This window comes from Spea bombifrons, chromosome 2 (genome assembly GCF_027358695.1).
Source record: "Spea bombifrons isolate aSpeBom1 chromosome 2, aSpeBom1.2.pri, whole genome shotgun sequence".
Taxonomy (NCBI): Eukaryota; Metazoa; Chordata; class Amphibia; order Anura; family Pelobatidae; genus Spea; species Spea bombifrons.
In genome coordinates this window covers 142,408,333-142,420,832 of record NC_071088.1, presented here as the reverse complement: position 1 = coordinate 142,420,832, position 12,500 = coordinate 142,408,333, and the positions used below count along the sequence as shown (strand labels likewise).

The window sequence follows — 12,500 nt, the reverse complement described above, 5'->3', positions numbered from 1 at the left end:
GTCCCAGGGCTTATAATTCTTTCTGTCTGACGACAAGCAGCAGCAGCAGCAGCAGCAGCAGCAGCAGCAGCAGCAGCAGCAGCAGCAACAGCAACAGAATAAGAGAAGTAAAATAAAAAACTTTCACACCTGCGGCCATACCACCACAAAAGCGCCCGATCTCGTCTGATCTCGGAAGCTAAGCAGGGTTGGGCCTGGTTAGTACCTGGATGGGAGACCGCCTGGGAATACCAGGTGTTGTAGTCTTTTTCTTTTCTCACAGTCCGGGGAGAGCTTTTTGCCATGTGTTTCTTGCTCATCATCAAAGCTTTAAACCCTTATTTGAACCTTCTCACCTTCTCTGTGCAGTCCCAGGGCTTATAATTCTTTCTGTCTGACGACAAGCAGCAGCAGCAGCAGCAGCAGCCGCAGCAGCAGCAGCCGCAGCAGCAGCAGCAGCAGCAGCAGAATAAGAGAAGTAAAATAAAAAACTTTCACACCTGCGGCCATACCACCCTGAAAGCGCCCGATCTCGTCTGATCTCGGAAGCTAAGCAGGGTTGGGCCTGGTTAGTACCTGGATGGGAGACCGCCTGGGAATACCAGGTGTTGTAGGCTTTTAATTTTTTCTCACAGTCCGGGGAGAGCTTTTTGCCATGTGTTTCTTGCTCATCATCAAAGCTTTAAACCCTTATTTGAACCTTCTCACCTTCTCTGTCCTGTCCCAGGGCTTATAATTCTTTTTGTCTGACGACAAGCAGCAGCAGCAGCAGCAGCAGCAGCAGCAGCAGCAGCAGCAGCAGCAGCAGCAGCAGCAGCAGCAACAGAATAAGAGAAGTAAAATAAAAAACTTTCACACCTGCGGCCATACCACCCTGAAAGCGCCCGATCTCGTCTGATCTCGGAAGCTAAGCAGGGTTGGGCCTGGTTAGTACCTGGATGGGAGACCGCCTGGGAATACCAGGTGTTGTAGGCTTTTAATTTTTTCTCACAGTCCGGGGAGAGCTTTTTGCCATGTGTTTCTTGCTCATCATCAAAGCTTTAAACCCTTATTTGAACCTTCTCACCTTCTCTGTCCTGTCCCAGGGCTTATAATTCCTTTTGTCTGACGACAAGCAGCAGCAGCAGCAGCAGCAGCAGCAGCAACAGCAGCAGCAGCAACAGCAGCAGCAGCAACAGCAGCAGCAGCAACAGCAGCAGCAGCAACAGCAGCAGCAGCAACAGCAGCAGCAGCAACAGCAGCAACAGCAACAGAATAAGAGAAGTAAAATAAAAAACTTTTACACCTGCGGCCATACCACCCTGAAAGCGCCTGATCTCGGAAGCTAAGCAGGGTTGGGCCTGGTTAGTACCTGGATGGGAGACCGCCTGGGAATACCGGGTGTTGTAGGCTTTTAATTTTTTCTCACAGTCCGGGGAGAGCTTTTTGCCATGTGTTTCTTGCTCATCATCAAAGCTTTAAACCCTTATTTGAACCTTCTCACCTTCTCTGTCCTGTCCCAGGGCTTATAATTCTTTCTGTCTGACGACAAGCAGCAGCAGCAGCAGCAGCAGCAGCAGCAGCAGCAGCAGCAGCAGCAGCAGAATAAGAGAAGTAAAATAAAAAACTTTCACACCTGCGGCCATACCACCCTGAAAGCGCCCGATCTCGTCTGATCTCGGAAGCTAAGCAGGGTTGGGCCTGGTTAGTACCTGGATGGGAGACCGCCTGGGAATACCAGGTGTTGTAGGCTTTTTCTTTTCTCACAGTCCGGGGAGAGCTTTTTGCCATGTGTTTCTTGCTCATCATCAAAGCTTTAAACCCTTATTTGAACCTTCTCACCTTCTCTGTCCTGTCCCAGGGCTTATAATTCTTTCTGTCTGACGACAAGCAGCAGCAGCAGCAGCAGCAGCAGCAGCAGCAGCAGCAGCAGCAGCAGCAGCAGCAGCAGCAGCAGCAGCAGCAGCAGCAGCAGCAGCAGCAGCAGCAGCAGCAGCAGCAGCAGCAGCAGCAGCAGCAGCAGCAGCAGCAGCAGCAGCAGCAGCAGCATAAGAGAAGTAAAATAAAAAACTTTCACACCTGCGGCCATACCACCCTGAAAGCGCCTGATCTCGGAAGCTAAGCAGGGTTGGGCCTGGTTAGTACCTGGATGGGAGACCGCCTGGGAATACCAGGTGTTGTAGGCTTTTTCTTTTCTCACAGTCCGGGGAGAGCTTTTTGCCATGTGTTTCTTGCTCATCATCAAAGCTTTAAACCCTTATTGGAACCTTCTCACCTTCTCTGTCCTGTCCCAGGGCTTATAATTCTTTCTGTCTGACGACAAGCAGCAGCAGCAGCAGCAGCAGCAGCAGCAGCAGCAGCAGCAGCAGCAGCAGCAGCAGCAGCAGCAGCAGCAGCAGCAGCAGAATAAGAGAAGTAAAATAAAAAACTTTCACACCTGCGGCCATACCACCCTGAAAGCGCCCGATCTTGTCTGATCTCGGAAGCTAAGCAGGGTTGGGCCTGTTTAGTACCTGGATGGGAGACCGCCTGGGAATACCAGGTGTTGTAGGCTTTTAATTTTTTCTCACAGTCCGGGGAGAGCTTTTTGCCATGTGTTTCTTGCTCATCATCAAAGCTTTAAACCCTTATTTGAACCTTCTCACCTTCTCTGTCCTGTCCCAGGGCTTATAATTCTTTTTGTCTGACGACAAGCAGCAGCAGCAGCAGCAGCAGCAGCAGCAGCAACAGAATAAGAGAAGTAAAATAAAGAGCTTTCACACCTGCGGCCATACCACCCTGAAAGCGCCCGATCTCATCTGATCTCGGAAGCTAAGCCGGGTTGGGCCTGGTTAGTACCTGGATGGGAGACCGCCTGGGAATACCAGGTGTTGTAGGCTTTTTCTTTTCTCACAGTCCGGGGAGAGCTTTTTGCCATGTGTTTCTTGCTCATCATCAAAGCTTTAAACCCTTATTTGAACCTTCTCACCTTCTCTGTCCTGTCCCAGGGCTTATAATTCTTTCTGTCTGACGACAAGCAGCAGCAGCAGCAGCAGCAGCAGCAGCAGCAGCAGCAGCAGCAGCAGCAGCAGCAGCAGCAGCAGCAGCAGCAGCAGCAGCAGCAGCAGCAGCAGCAGCAGCAGCAGCAGCAGCAGCAGCAGCAGCAGCAGCAGCAGCAGAATAAGAGAAGTAAAATAAAAAACTTTCACACCTGCGGCCATACCACCCTGAAAGCGCCTGATCTCGGAAGCTAAGCAGGGTTGGGCCTGGTTAGTACCTGGATGGGAGACCGCCTGGGAATACCAGGTGTTGTAGGCTTTTTCTTTTCTCACAGTCCGGGGAGAGCTTTTTGCCATGTGTTTCTTGCTCATCATCAAAGCTTTAAACCCTTATTTGAACCTTCTCACCTTCTCTGTCCTGTCCCAGGGCTTATAATTCTTTCTGTCTGACGACAAGCAGCAGCAGCAGCAGCAGCAGCAGCAGCAGCAGCAGCAGCAGCAGCAGCAGCAGCAGCAGCAACAGAATAAGAGAAGTAAAATAAAAAACTTTCACACCTGCAGCCATGCCACCCTGAAAGCGCCCGATCTCATCTGATCTCGGAAGCTAAGCAGGGTTGGGCCTGGTTAGTACCTGGATGGGAGACCGCCTGGGAATACCAGGTGTTGTAGGCTTTTTCTTTTCTCACAGTCCGGGGAGAGCTTTTTGCCATGTGTTTCTTGCTCATCATCAAAGCTTTAAACCCTTATTTGAACCTTCTCACCTTCTCTGTCCTGTCCCAGGGCTTATAATTCTTTTTGTCTGACGACAAGCAGCAGCAGCAGCAGCAGCACCAGCAGCAGCAGCAGCAGCAGCAGCAGCAGCAGCAGCAGCAGCAGCAGCAGCAGCAGCAGCAGCAGCAGCAACAGAATAAGAGAAGTAAAATAAAAAAATTTCACACCTGCGGCCATACCACCCTGAAAGCGCCCGATCTCGTCTGATCTCGGAAGCTAAGCAGGGTTGGGCCTGGTTAGTACCTGGATGGGAGACCGCCTGGGAATACCAGGTGTTGTAGGCTTTTAATTTTTTCTCACAGTCCGGGGAGAGCTTTTTGCCATGTGTTTCTTGCTCATCATCAAAGCTTTAAACCCTTATTTGAACCTTCTCACCTTCTCTGTCCTGTCCCAGGGCTTATAATTCTTTCTGTCTGACGACAAGCAGCAGCAGCAGCAGCAGCAGCAGCAACAGAATAGGAAAAGTAAAATAAAGAGCTTTCACACCTGCGGCCATACCTCCCTGAAAGCGCCCGATCTCGTCTGATCTCGGAAGCTAAGCAGGGTTGGGCCTGGTTAGTACCTGGATGGGAGACCGCCTGGGAATACCAGGTGTTGTAGGCTTTTAATTTTTTCTCACAGTCCGGGGAGAGCTTTTTGCCATGTGTTTCTTGCTCATCATCAAAGCTTTAAACCCTTATTTGAACCTTCTCACCTTCTCTGTCCTGTCCCAGGGCTTATAATTCTTTCTGTCTGACGACAAGCAGCAGCAGCAGCAGCAGCAGCAGGAGCAACAGCAGCAACAGCAGCAGCAACAGCAGCAGCAGCAGCAACAGCAGCAGCAGCAGCAACAGCAGCAACAGCAGCAGCAACAGAATAAGAGAAGTAAAATAAAAAACTTTCACACCTGCGGCCATACCACCCTGAAAGCGCCTGATCTCGGAAGCTAAGCAGGGTTGGGCCTGGTTAGTACCTGGATGGGAGACCGCCTGGGAATACCAGGTGTTGTAGGCTTTTTCTTTTCTCACAGTCCGGGGAGAGCTTTTTGCCATGTGTTTCTTGCTCATCATCAAAGCTTTAAACCCTTATTTGAACCTTCTCACCTTCTCTGTCCTGTCCCAGGGCTTATAATTCTTTCTGTCTGACGACAAGCAGCAGCAGCAGCAGCAGCAGCAGCAGCAGCAGCAGCAGCAGCAGCAGCAGCAGCAGAATAAGAGAAGTAAAATAAAAAACTTTCACACCTGCGGCCATACCACCCTGAAAGCTCCCGATCTCGTCTGATCTCGGAAATTAAGCAGGGTTGGGCCTGGTTAGTACCTGGATGGGAGACCGCCTGGGAATACCAGGTGTTGTAGGCTTTTAATTTTTTCTCACAGTCCGGGGAGAGCTTTTTGCCATGTGTTTCTTGCTCATCATCAAAGCTTTAAACCCTTATTTGAACCTTCTCACCTTCTCTGTCCTGTCCCAGGGCTTATAATTCTTTTTGTCTGACGACAAGCAGCAGCAGCAGCAGCAGCAGCAGCAGCAGCAGCAGCAGCAACAGAATAAGAGAAGTAAAATAAAAAACTTTCACATCTGCGGCCATACCACCCTGAAAGCGCCCGATCTCGTCAGATCTCGGAAGCTAAGCAGGGTTGGGCCTGGTTAGTACCTGGATGGGAGACCGCCTGGGAATACCAGGTGTTGTAGGCTTTTAATTTTTTCTCACAGTCCGGGGAGAGCTTTTTGCCATGTGTTTCTTGCTCATCATCAAAGCTTTAAACCCTTATTTGAACCTTCTCACCTTCTCTGTCCTGTCCCAGGGCTTATAATTCTTTCTGTCTGACGACAAGCAGCAGCAGCAGCAGCAGCAGCAGCAGCAGCAGCAGCAGCAGCAGCAACAGCAACAGAATAAGAGAAGTAAAATAAAAATCTTTCACACCTGCGGCCATACCACCATGAAAGCGCCCGATCTCGTCTGATCTCGGAAGCTAAGCAGGGTTGGGCCTGGTTAGTACCTGGATGGGAGACCGCCTGGGAATACCAGGTGTTGTAGTCTTTTTCTTTTCTCACAGTCCGGGGAGAGCTTTTTGCCATGTGTTTCTTGCTCATCATCAAAGCTTTAAACCCTTATTTGAACCTTCTCACCTTCTCTGTGCAGTCCCAGGGCTTATAATTCTTTCTGTCTGACGACAAGCAGCAGCAGCAGCAGCAGCAGCAGCAGCAGCAGCAGCAGCAGCAGCAGCAGCAGAATAAGAGAAGTAAAATAAAAAACTTTCACACCTGCGGCCATACCACCCTGAAAACGCCCGATCTCGTCTGATCTCGGAAGCTAAGCAGGGTTGGGCCTGGGTAGTACCTGGATGGGAGACCGCCTGGGAATACCAGGTGTTGTAGGCTTTTAATTTTTTCTCACAGTCCGGGGAGAGCTTTTTGCCATGTGTTTCTTGCTCATCATCAAAGCTTTAAACCCTTATTTGAACCTTCTCACCTTCTCTGTCCTGTCCCAGGGCTTATAATTCTTTTTGTCTGACGACAAGCAGCAGCAGCAGCAGCAGCAGCAGCAGCAGCAGCAGCAGCAGCAACAGAATAAGAGAAGTAAAATAAAAAACTTTCACACCTGCGGCCATACCACCCTGAAAGCGCCCGATCTCGTCTGATCTCGGAAGCTAAGCAGGGTTGGGCCTGGTTAGTACCTGGATGGGAGACCGCCTGGGAATACCAGGTGTTGTAAGCTTTTTCTTTTCTCACAGTCCGGGGAGAGCTTTTTGCCATGTGTTTCTTGCTCATCATCAAAGCTTTAAACCCTTATTTGAACCTTCTCACCTTCTCTGTCCTGTCCCAGGGCTTATAATTCTTTCTGTCTGACGACAAGCAGCAGCAGCAGCAGCAGCAGCAGCAGCAGCAGCAACAGAATAAGAGAAGTAAAATAAATAACTTTCACACCTGCGGCCATACTACCCTGAAAGCGCCCGATCTCGTCTAATCTCGGTAGCTAAGCAGGGTTGGGCCTGGTTAGTACCTGGATGGGAGACCGCCTGGGAATACCAGGTGTTGTAGTCTTTTTCTTTTCTCACAGTCCGGGGAGAGCTTTTTGCCATGTGTTTCTTGCTCATCATCAAAGCTTTAAACCCTTATTTGAACCTTCTCACCTTCTCTGTGCAGTCCCAGGGCTTATAATTCTTTCTGTCTGACGACAAGCAGCAGCAGCAGCAGCAGCAGCAGCAGCAGCAGCAGCAGCAGCAGCAGCAGCAGCAGCAGCAGCAGCAGCAGAATAAGAGAAGTAAAATAAAAAACTTTCACACCTGCGGCCATACCACCCTGAAAGCGCCTGATCTCGTCTGATCTCGGAAGCTAAGCAGGGTTGGGCCTGGTTAGTACCTGGATGGGAGACCGCCTGGGAATACCAGGTGTTGTAGGCTTTTAATTTTTTCTCACAGTCCGGGGAGAGCTTTTTGCCATGTGTTTCTTGCTCATCATCAAAGCTTTAAACCCTTATTTGAACCTTCTCACCTTCTCTGTCCTGTCCCAGGGCTTATAATTCTTTTTGTCTGACGACAAGCAGCAGCAGCAGCAGCAGCAGCAGCAGCAGCAGCAGCAGCAGCAGCAGCAGCAACAGAATAAGAGAAGTAAAATAAAAAACTTTCACACCTGCGGCCATACCACCCTGAAAGCGCCCGATCTCGTCTGATCTCGGAAGCTAAGCAGGGTTGGGCCTGGTTAGTACCTGGATGGGAGACCGCCTGGGAATACCAGGTGCTGTAGGCTTTTAATTTTTTCTCACAGTCCGGGGAGAGCTTTTTGCCATGTGTTTCTTGCTCATCATCAAAGCTTTAAACCCTTATTTGAACCTTCTCACCTTCTCTGTCCTGTCCCAGGGCTTATAATTCTTTTTGTCTGACGACAAGCAGCAGCAGCAGCAGCAGCAGCAGCAGCAGCAGCAGCAGCAGCAGCAGCAGCAGCAGCAGCAGCAGCAGCAGCAGCAACAGAATAAGAGAAGTAAAATAAAAAACTTTCACACCTGCGGCCATACCACCCTGAAAGCGCCCGATCTCGTCTGATCTCGGAAGCTAAGCAGGGTTGGGCCTGGTTAGTACCGGGATGGGAGACCGCCTGGGAATACCAGGTGTTGTAGGCTTTTAATTTTTTCTCACAGTCCGGGGAGAGCTTTTTGCCATGTTTCTTGCTCATCATCAAAGCTTTAAACCCTTATTTGAACCATCTCACCTTCTCTGTCCTGTCCCAGGGCTTATAATTCTTTTTGTCTGACGACAAGCAGCAGCAGCAGCAGCAGCAGCAGCAGCAGCAGCAGCAGCAGCAGCAGCAGCAGCAGCAGCAGCAGCAACAGAATAAGAGAAGTAAAATAAAAAACTTTCACACCTGCGGCCATACCACCCTGAAAGCGCCCGATCTCGTCTGATCTCGGAAGCTAAGCAGGGTTGGGCCTGGTTAGTACCTGGATGGGAGACCGCCTGGGAATACCAGGTGTTGTAGGCTTTTAATTTTTTCTCACAGTCCGGGGAGAGCTTTTTGCCATGTGTTTCTTGCTCATCATCAAAGCTTTAAACCCTTATTTGAACCTTCTCACCTTCTCTGTCCTGTCCCAGGGCTTATAATTCTTTTTGTCTGACGACAAGCAGCAGCAGCAGCAGCAGCAGCAGCAGCAGCAGCAGCAGCAGCAGCAGCAGCAGCAGCAGCAGCAGCAGCAGCAGCAACAGAATAAGAGAAGTAAAATAAAAAACTTTCACACCTGCGGCCATACCACCCTGAAAGCGCCCGATCTCATCCGATCTCGGAAGCTAAGCAGGGTTGGGCCTGGTTAGTACCTGGATGGGAGACCGCCTGGGAATACCAGGTGTTGTAGGCTTTTAATTTTTTCTCACAGTCCGGGGAGAGCTTTTTGCCATGTGTTTCTTGCTCATCATCAAAGCTTTAAACCCTTATTTGAACCTTCTCACCTTCTCTGTCCTGTCCCAGGGCTTATAATTCTTTTTGTCTGACGACAAGCAGCAGCAGCAGCAGCAGCAGCAGCAGCAGCAGCAGCAGCAGCAGCAGCAGCAGCAGCAGCAGCAGCAGCAGCAGCAGCAGCAGCAGCAGCAGCAACAGAATAAGAGAAGTAAAATAAAAAACTTTCACACCTGCGGCCATATCACCCTGAAAGCGCCCGATCTCGTCTGATCTTGGAAGCAAAGCAGGGTTGGGCCTGGTTAGTACCTGGATGGGAGACCGCCTGGGAATACCAGGTGTTGTAGGCTTTTAATTTTTTCTCACAGTCCGGGGAGAGCTTTTTGCCATGTGTTTCTTGCTCATCATCAAAGCTTTAAACCCTTATTTGAACCTTCTCACCTTCTCTGTCCTGTCCCAGGGCTTATAATTCTTTCTGTCTGACGACAAGCAGCAGCACAAGCAGCAGCAGCAGCAGCAGCAGCAGCAGCAACAGAATAAGAAAAGTAAAATAAAGAGCTTTCACACCTGCGGCCATACCACCCTGAAAGCGCCTGATCTCGGAAGCTAAGCAGGGTTGGGCCTGGTTAGTACCTGGATGGGAGACTGCCTGGGAATACCAGGTGTTGTAGGCTTTTTCTTTTCTCACAGTCCGGGGAGAGCTTTTTGCCATGTGTTTCTTGCTCATCATCAAAGCTTTAAACCCTTATTTGAACCTTCTCACCTTCTCTGTCCTGTCCCAGGGCTTATAATTCTTTCTGTCTGACGACAAGCAGCAGCAGCAGCAGCAGCAGCAGCAGCAGCAGCAACAGCAGCAGCAACAGCAACAGAATAAGAGAAGTAAAATAAAAAACTTTCACACCTGCGGCCATACCACCCTGAAAGCGCCTGATCTCGGAAGCTAAGCAGGGTTGGGCCTGGTTAGTACCTGGATGGGAGACTGCCTGGGAATACCAGGTGTTGTAGGCTTTTTCTTTTCTCACAGTCCGGGGAGAGCTTTTTGCCATGTGTTTCTTGCTCATCATCAAAGCTTTAAACCCTTATTTGAACCTTCTCACCTTCTCTGTCCTGTCCCAGGGCTTATAATTCTTTCTGTCTGACGACAAGCAGCAGCAGCAGCAGCAGCAGCAGCAGCAGCAGCAGCAGCAGCAGCAGCAGCAGCAGCAGCAGCAGCAGCAGCAGCAGAATAAGAGAAGTAAAATAAAAAACTTTCACACCTGCGGCCATACCACCCTGAAAGCGCCCGATCTCGTCTGATCTCGGAAGCTAAGCAGGGTTGGGCCTGGTTAGTACCTGGATGGGAGACCGCCTGGGAATACCAGGAGTTGTAGGCTTTTAATTTTTTCTCACAGTCCGGGGAGAGCTTTTTGCCATGTGTTTCTTGCTCATCATCAAAGCTTTAAACCCTTATTTGAACCTTCTCACCTTCTCTGTCCTGTCCCAGGGCTTATAATTCTTTCTGTCTGACGACAAGCAGCAGCAGCAGCAGCAGCAGCAGCAGCAGCAGCAGCAGCAGCAGCAGCAGCAGCAGCAGCAGCAGCAGCAGCAGCAGCAGCAACAGAATAAGAAAAGTAAAATAAAGAGCTTTCACACCTGCAGCCATACCTCCCTGAAAGCGCCCGATCTCATCTGATCTCGGAAGCTAAGCAGGGTTGGGCCTGGTTAGTACCTGGATGGGAGACCGCCTGGGAATACCAGGTGTTGTAGGCTTTTTCTTTTCTCACAGTCCGGGGAGAGCTTTTTGCCATGTGTTTCTTGCTCATCATCAAAGCTTTAAACCCTTATTTGAACCTTCTCACCTTCTCTGTCCTGTCCCAGGGCTTATAATTCTTTCTGTCTGACGACAAGCAGCAGCAGCAGCAGCAGCCGCAGCAGCAGCAGCAGCAGCAGCCGCAGCAGCAGCAGCAGCAGCAGCAGCAGCAGCAGCAGCAGCAGCAGCAGCAGCAGAATAAGAGAAGTAAAATAAAAAACTTTCACACCTGCGGCCATACCGCCCTGAAAGCGCCCGATCTCGTCTGATCTCGGAAGCTAAGCAGGGTTGGGCCTGGTTAGTACCTGGATGGGAGACCGCCTGGGAATACCAGGTGTTGTAGGCTTTTAATTTTTTCTCACAGTCCGGGGAGAGCTTTTTGCCATGTGTTTCTTGCTCATCATCAAAGCTTTAAACCCTTATTTGAACCTTCTCACCTTCTCTGTCCTGTCCCAGGGCTTATAATTCTTTTTGTCTGACGACAAGCAGCAGCAGCAGCAGCAGCAGCAGCAGCAGCAGCAGCAGCAGCAGCAGCAGCAGCAGCAGCAGCAGCAGCAGCAGCAGCAGCAACAGAATAAGAGAAGTAAAATAAAAAACTTTCACACCTGCGGCCATACCACCCTGAAAGCGCCCGATCTCGTCTGATCTCGGAAGCTAAGCAGGGTTGGGCCTGGTTACTACCTGGATGGGACACCGCCTGGGAATACCAGGTGTTGTAGGCTTTTAATTTTTTCTCACAGTCCGGGGAGAGCTTTTTGCCATGTGTTTCTTGCTCATCATCAAAGCTTTAAACCCTTATTTGAACCTTCTCACCTTCTCTGTCCTGTCCCAGGGCTTATAATTCCTTTTGTCTGACGACAAGCAGCAGCAGCAGCAGCAGCAGCAGCAGCAGCAGCAGCAGCAGCAGCAGCAGCAGCAGCAGCAGCAGCAGCAGCAGCAGCAGCAGCAGCAGCAGCAGCAGCAGCAGCAGCAGCAGCAGCAGCAGCAGCAGCAGCAGCAGCAGCAGCAGCAGCAGCAGCAGCAGCAGCAGCAGCAGAATAAGAGAAGTAAAATAAAAAACTTTCACACCTGCGGCCATACCACCCTGAAAGCGCCTGATCTCGGAAGCTAAGCAGGGTTGGGCCTGGTTAGTACCTGGATGGGAGACCGCCTGGGAATACCAGGTGTTGTAGGCTTTTAATTTTTTCTCACAGTCCGGGGAGAGCTTTTTGCCATGTGTTTCTTGCTCATCATCAAAGCTTTAAACCCTTGTTTGAACCTTCTCACCTTCTCTGTCCTGTCCCAGGGCTTATAATTCTTTCTGTCTGACGACAAGCAGCAGCAGCAGCAGCAGCAGCAGCAGCAGCAGCAGCAGCAGCAGCAGCAGCAGCAGCAGCAGCAGCAACAGAATAAGAGAAGTAAAATAAAACACTTTCACACCTGCGGCCATACCACCATGAAAGCGCCTGATCTCGTCTGATCATGGAAGCTAAGCAGGGTTGGGCCTGGTTAGTACCTGGATGGGAGACCGCCTGGGAATACCAGGTGTTGTAGTCTTTTTCTTTTCTCACAGTCCGGGGAGAGCTTTTTGCCATGTGTTTCTTGCTCATCATCAAAGCTTTAAACCCTTATTTGAACCTTCTCACCTTCTCTGTGCAGTCCCAGGGCTTATAATTCTTTCTGTCTGACGACAAGCACAAGCAGCAGCAGCAGCAGCAGCAGCAGAATAAGAGAAGTAAAATAAAAAACTTTCACACCTGCGGCCATACCACCCTGAAAGCGCCCGATCTCGTCTGATCTCAGAAGCTAAGCAGGGTTGGGCCTGGTTAGTACCTGGATGGGAGACCGCCTGGGAATACCAGGTGTTGTAGGCTTTTAATTTTTTCTCACAGTCCGGGGAGAGCTTTTTGCCATGTGTTTCTTGCTCATCATCAAAGCTTTAAACCCTTATTTGAACCTTCTCACCTTCTCTGTCCTGTCCCAGGGCTTATAATTCTTTTTGTCTGACGACAAGCAGCAGCAGCAGCAGCAGCAGCAGCAGCAGCAGCAGCAGCAGCAGCAGCAACAGAATAAGAGAAGTAAAATAAAAAACTTTCACACCTGCGGCCATACCACCCTGAAAGCGCCCGATCTCGTCTGATCTCGGAAGCTAAGCAGGGTTG

At 50.3% G+C, this 12,500-nt stretch overlaps 27 non-coding genes and 8 pseudogenes across 27 annotated transcripts in view; all 35 read left to right on the top strand.

Annotated features, from left to right (window-relative positions):
* The first annotated feature begins 127 nt into the window (after positions 1–127).
* On the top strand, positions 128–246 carry LOC128479467 (5S ribosomal RNA). The gene has a single exon (XR_008350342.1). It is a non-coding gene; the product is annotated as a 5S ribosomal RNA (ribosomal RNA).
* Positions 247–477: 231 nt separating this feature from the next.
* Positions 478–596, top strand: LOC128476098 (5S ribosomal RNA). The gene has a single exon (XR_008347121.1). It is a non-coding gene; the product is annotated as a 5S ribosomal RNA (ribosomal RNA).
* Positions 597–835: 239 nt separating this feature from the next.
* LOC128476097 (5S ribosomal RNA) lies at positions 836–954 on the top strand. The gene has a single exon (XR_008347120.1). It is a non-coding gene; the product is annotated as a 5S ribosomal RNA (ribosomal RNA).
* A 308-nt stretch (positions 955–1,262) lies between these two features.
* On the top strand, positions 1,263–1,371 carry LOC128480182 (uncharacterized; annotated as a pseudogene).
* Positions 1,372–1,592: 221 nt separating this feature from the next.
* LOC128476096 (5S ribosomal RNA) lies at positions 1,593–1,711 on the top strand. The gene has a single exon (XR_008347119.1). It is a non-coding gene; the product is annotated as a 5S ribosomal RNA (ribosomal RNA).
* Positions 1,712–2,035: 324 nt separating this feature from the next.
* LOC128479910 (uncharacterized) lies at positions 2,036–2,144 on the top strand (annotated as a pseudogene).
* A 249-nt stretch (positions 2,145–2,393) lies between these two features.
* On the top strand, positions 2,394–2,512 carry LOC128478691 (5S ribosomal RNA). Its single transcript, XR_008349599.1, has one exon. It is a non-coding gene; the product is annotated as a 5S ribosomal RNA (ribosomal RNA).
* Positions 2,513–2,718: 206 nt separating this feature from the next.
* On the top strand, positions 2,719–2,837 carry LOC128477287 (5S ribosomal RNA). The gene has a single exon (XR_008348267.1). It is a non-coding gene; the product is annotated as a 5S ribosomal RNA (ribosomal RNA).
* Positions 2,838–3,146: 309 nt separating this feature from the next.
* Positions 3,147–3,255, top strand: LOC128479909 (uncharacterized; annotated as a pseudogene).
* Positions 3,256–3,489: 234 nt separating this feature from the next.
* LOC128476940 (5S ribosomal RNA) lies at positions 3,490–3,608 on the top strand. Its single transcript, XR_008347930.1, has one exon. It is a non-coding gene; the product is annotated as a 5S ribosomal RNA (ribosomal RNA).
* Positions 3,609–3,872: 264 nt separating this feature from the next.
* Positions 3,873–3,991, top strand: LOC128476095 (5S ribosomal RNA). The gene has a single exon (XR_008347118.1). It is a non-coding gene; the product is annotated as a 5S ribosomal RNA (ribosomal RNA).
* A 200-nt stretch (positions 3,992–4,191) lies between these two features.
* Positions 4,192–4,310, top strand: LOC128476777 (5S ribosomal RNA). The gene has a single exon (XR_008347774.1). It is a non-coding gene; the product is annotated as a 5S ribosomal RNA (ribosomal RNA).
* A 281-nt stretch (positions 4,311–4,591) lies between these two features.
* On the top strand, positions 4,592–4,700 carry LOC128479908 (uncharacterized; annotated as a pseudogene).
* Positions 4,701–4,925: 225 nt separating this feature from the next.
* Positions 4,926–5,044, top strand: LOC128477704 (5S ribosomal RNA). The gene has a single exon (XR_008348664.1). It is a non-coding gene; the product is annotated as a 5S ribosomal RNA (ribosomal RNA).
* A 215-nt stretch (positions 5,045–5,259) lies between these two features.
* Positions 5,260–5,378, top strand: LOC128476847 (5S ribosomal RNA). Its single transcript, XR_008347840.1, has one exon. It is a non-coding gene; the product is annotated as a 5S ribosomal RNA (ribosomal RNA).
* A 227-nt stretch (positions 5,379–5,605) lies between these two features.
* Positions 5,606–5,724, top strand: LOC128478511 (5S ribosomal RNA). The gene has a single exon (XR_008349426.1). It is a non-coding gene; the product is annotated as a 5S ribosomal RNA (ribosomal RNA).
* A 222-nt stretch (positions 5,725–5,946) lies between these two features.
* Positions 5,947–6,065, top strand: LOC128477335 (5S ribosomal RNA). Its single transcript, XR_008348314.1, has one exon. It is a non-coding gene; the product is annotated as a 5S ribosomal RNA (ribosomal RNA).
* A 218-nt stretch (positions 6,066–6,283) lies between these two features.
* On the top strand, positions 6,284–6,402 carry LOC128477647 (5S ribosomal RNA). Its single transcript, XR_008348609.1, has one exon. It is a non-coding gene; the product is annotated as a 5S ribosomal RNA (ribosomal RNA).
* Positions 6,403–6,609: 207 nt separating this feature from the next.
* Positions 6,610–6,728, top strand: LOC128479419 (5S ribosomal RNA). The gene has a single exon (XR_008350299.1). It is a non-coding gene; the product is annotated as a 5S ribosomal RNA (ribosomal RNA).
* A 240-nt stretch (positions 6,729–6,968) lies between these two features.
* Positions 6,969–7,087, top strand: LOC128477235 (5S ribosomal RNA). Its single transcript, XR_008348217.1, has one exon. It is a non-coding gene; the product is annotated as a 5S ribosomal RNA (ribosomal RNA).
* A 227-nt stretch (positions 7,088–7,314) lies between these two features.
* LOC128480059 (5S ribosomal RNA) lies at positions 7,315–7,433 on the top strand. Its single transcript, XR_008350471.1, has one exon. It is a non-coding gene; the product is annotated as a 5S ribosomal RNA (ribosomal RNA).
* Positions 7,434–7,684: 251 nt separating this feature from the next.
* LOC128477100 (5S ribosomal RNA) lies at positions 7,685–7,803 on the top strand. The gene has a single exon (XR_008348086.1). It is a non-coding gene; the product is annotated as a 5S ribosomal RNA (ribosomal RNA).
* Positions 7,804–8,043: 240 nt separating this feature from the next.
* LOC128476094 (5S ribosomal RNA) lies at positions 8,044–8,162 on the top strand. Its single transcript, XR_008347117.1, has one exon. It is a non-coding gene; the product is annotated as a 5S ribosomal RNA (ribosomal RNA).
* Positions 8,163–8,413: 251 nt separating this feature from the next.
* LOC128480294 (5S ribosomal RNA) lies at positions 8,414–8,532 on the top strand. The gene has a single exon (XR_008350493.1). It is a non-coding gene; the product is annotated as a 5S ribosomal RNA (ribosomal RNA).
* Positions 8,533–8,801: 269 nt separating this feature from the next.
* On the top strand, positions 8,802–8,920 carry LOC128479055 (5S ribosomal RNA). The gene has a single exon (XR_008349947.1). It is a non-coding gene; the product is annotated as a 5S ribosomal RNA (ribosomal RNA).
* A 215-nt stretch (positions 8,921–9,135) lies between these two features.
* LOC128480335 (uncharacterized) lies at positions 9,136–9,244 on the top strand (annotated as a pseudogene).
* A 225-nt stretch (positions 9,245–9,469) lies between these two features.
* LOC128480334 (uncharacterized) lies at positions 9,470–9,578 on the top strand (annotated as a pseudogene).
* Positions 9,579–9,824: 246 nt separating this feature from the next.
* LOC128477373 (5S ribosomal RNA) lies at positions 9,825–9,943 on the top strand. The gene has a single exon (XR_008348349.1). It is a non-coding gene; the product is annotated as a 5S ribosomal RNA (ribosomal RNA).
* A 257-nt stretch (positions 9,944–10,200) lies between these two features.
* LOC128476611 (5S ribosomal RNA) lies at positions 10,201–10,319 on the top strand. Its single transcript, XR_008347616.1, has one exon. It is a non-coding gene; the product is annotated as a 5S ribosomal RNA (ribosomal RNA).
* A 267-nt stretch (positions 10,320–10,586) lies between these two features.
* Positions 10,587–10,705, top strand: LOC128476635 (5S ribosomal RNA). Its single transcript, XR_008347639.1, has one exon. It is a non-coding gene; the product is annotated as a 5S ribosomal RNA (ribosomal RNA).
* A 257-nt stretch (positions 10,706–10,962) lies between these two features.
* On the top strand, positions 10,963–11,081 carry LOC128478775 (5S ribosomal RNA). The gene has a single exon (XR_008349677.1). It is a non-coding gene; the product is annotated as a 5S ribosomal RNA (ribosomal RNA).
* A 344-nt stretch (positions 11,082–11,425) lies between these two features.
* LOC128479907 (uncharacterized) lies at positions 11,426–11,534 on the top strand (annotated as a pseudogene).
* Positions 11,535–11,776: 242 nt separating this feature from the next.
* Positions 11,777–11,895, top strand: LOC128479671 (uncharacterized; annotated as a pseudogene).
* A 198-nt stretch (positions 11,896–12,093) lies between these two features.
* Positions 12,094–12,212, top strand: LOC128478071 (5S ribosomal RNA). The gene has a single exon (XR_008349010.1). It is a non-coding gene; the product is annotated as a 5S ribosomal RNA (ribosomal RNA).
* A 224-nt stretch (positions 12,213–12,436) lies between these two features.
* LOC128476093 (5S ribosomal RNA) overlaps positions 12,437–12,500 on the top strand; it is a 119-nt gene continuing 55 nt past the window's right edge. The window contains exon 1 of the ribosomal RNA XR_008347116.1: positions 12,437–12,500. This exon is cut by the window's right edge and continues 55 nt beyond it. This is a non-coding gene — a ribosomal RNA (5S ribosomal RNA).